Source organism: Monodon monoceros, unplaced genomic scaffold (assembly GCF_005190385.1).
Source record: "Monodon monoceros isolate NGI ecotype Baffin Bay Population unplaced genomic scaffold, NGI_Narwhal_1 Contig5582_ctg1, whole genome shotgun sequence".
NCBI classification, from domain to species: Eukaryota; Metazoa; Chordata; class Mammalia; order Artiodactyla; family Monodontidae; genus Monodon; species Monodon monoceros.
Genome location: NW_021701393.1, coordinates 21,213 through 23,672, shown reverse-complemented (window position 1 = coordinate 23,672; position 2,460 = coordinate 21,213). Strand labels below are relative to the sequence as shown.

General features: G+C 58.7%; 1 pseudogene; it reads right to left on the bottom strand.

Annotated features, from left to right (window-relative positions):
- Positions 1-838: 838 nt before the first annotated feature.
- On the bottom strand, positions 839-1,380 carry LOC114890370 (annotated as a pseudogene).
- Positions 1,381-2,460: the final 1,080 nt, after the last annotated feature.

Sequence of the window (2,460 nt, the reverse complement as noted above, 5' to 3'; positions counted from 1 at the left end):
CAAGTGGGAAAGTTGAAGTGGGCAGCCACCTCCACAGCAAGCACAGGGCCTAGGCCCGGGTCTCTACCCTAAGTGCAACAAAACTTAGCTGTTTGCCTTCCCGGGGCGCCTCGGTCCCCAGGACGCCGGCACCCCAAGGCACCCCGCGCGGTTTGCATCTGCGGCGGGGTCCCGGGAGGATGCAGGGCCGGGACAGCCTGGAGCGCTCAGAGGAGACAGGACCCACGGTGGTGACGTAGTTAGGAAGACACAGCTGGCCCCAACTAGCCTCAAACTCTGGGTCCTGATCCCTTCTCCCCTTCCTCCCCACACCCAGGGAGAACCTTGAGCCGCTTTTCCAGCCTCTGAGTTGGGAGCAGGAACCTGGCACCAGGAAGCCAGGACAGCGCACTCCAGCCACTCCGGAGGGCCCTCCCCCCCGGGCCCCCAGGGGCAGTTTCGGTCCATGTCGCGTCCGGACGAGTAGGCGGCAACGGGCAACCTTATTCCCGCACTCCGGGGCGAGGGATATGAGGTGGGGGAAAAGGAATCTTCGCGAGTGTTAAGGGGGCAGAAGGTAGCACTCCTGCGGGGTCTCCCCAGTCCTGTTCGGGAGAGCGACGAGGTCACCCCGCTCCATACTGTCCCCACGGGAGCTCGGGGCGGGCTGCTTATCCTGGTTAGCAGCCGGTGCGCACGCAGACGCGCGCGTCCTTCCCCACCCCGACCGCTGATCCGCCCAGGACCCACGCCGGCTGTGAGGGGTGTGCGCACCTCGTCTCCGCGTGCCCCGAGCGGCCCCCTCTCCCCTCAGCGACACTTCGGGCGCCGCCCCCGCCGCCGGCCCGGCGCAGCCAGCTCACCAGATGGCCATCCTGCTCTTGGGGTAGTCTAGCCGCTCCAGGCAGCCGAGGAAGTGAGGCAGCGTGTGCGCAGCGTTACGCGCGAGGACGGCCACCATCACCGTGGGTCTCTGCAGGGGGGACTCGGAGAATACTACCGCCTCCCCTTCGTCGTCTTCGGAGTCCGGCTCGGCAGCGAAGCGCGCCCGGCAGCCGCCGCGGAGCAGAGCCCACGAGAGGAGTAGCAGCGCCCAGGCCAGGGGGGCAGCGGGGCTTGCGGCCATGTTCAGGGCCGTGGCGGGCGGCTGGACCACCGGCCGTGGATGCCCGAGGCCGGCAGCGAGGGGCGGAGGGGAGGCGGCTGGTGCGCGCGCACTGGCAAAACCTCGGCTGCCCGGGACCCTCCCGCCGCCGCCGCCGCCGCCGCCGCAGCTGCACTGCTCAGGCCCTGCCGCGGGGGCCCGGAGTACCTGCCGCCGCCGGCGCTCGTCTGGGACTCAGGCTCTCAGACAGTCGTATCGGTGCGGCTGTTTGTCCCGAGTCCCGCGGAAAGTTCCTTTAGTCCAGGCTCAGCTTGTACAGCTGAGGTCTGTGGCTTCCCCCAGAGCCGTGAGGTGTGGCCGTGTCTGCCAGTGGGCGTGTGAATGCGTGTGTGTGTGTGTGCGCGCGCGCGCGGGCGCGCGCGAGCGTGTGTACATAACGGTACGACTCCAAGAAAATTTATTCTGCTTTTGCAAACCGCAGTCTAAAGTCCTTCACAGTGATGCAATGTATCCAGTTTTTCATAATGCACTTACTGACTAAATGGGTAGAGCTCTAAAATGGAAAGTCACCTAATGATTCACTACTAGGATAAACAGTTTTTTAACTTCCACAAAGGCAGAATGTTTGCATTTCCTCACACTCAAGTGCTCTTTAAATTCATTCTTGACTGAGTAGACCCCCAATAAGATCAAGTTGGAAGACTTGGAGAATTTTAGAGCCAGATCGAACCCTTGAAATTAAAGAAAGCCCCTTGGGGGCCAGGTCCTCTATCTGCCAACTCAGGGTCCTCAGCTTCCTGACAGGGTGGCATGTTAAGGAGATTCGCTTAGATGGTTTTCTTTCTCCTTAATGACCCAAACTGACAAAGAGAGGGAAAATCTGTACATGCTGGAGGAGAAGTATAAGGAAGAAGGAAGGAAGAGGGAAGGTAAATTAGCAGATAAAGTGAAATTCCTAGGATACACTATCGAAGGATATTTAATCTTGAACATAATGGAGGAAAGCTAGTAAAAAAAAATCTGGAGTTCCTTCTCTGTGGAATTGTGTAGACTTTAATTTACCTGTGTGCAGATGACCTCCAATCCCAGCTTGCCCTACACGGTCTTTTTACTAGTTGTATCCAAACTTCTCCACAACTATTAGACACCTTCTTCACTCTCCTTCCACCCCCTCCCTTCCTCAGAAGAATATCACCTCCTTTACTGAACTCCCTAAACGCCCCTGTCTCTAATTAATATCCCTATCAATGCACTGCTTACTTGCAGGTGCCTATTCATGGCAGAGCTTCTGATCCCATCCTCTCCCTTCTAGTCCAGGACTTTTCTCCATTTATCTCCACTCTACTGAACCTTCAACTTGTCCCTTTCCATCAGCT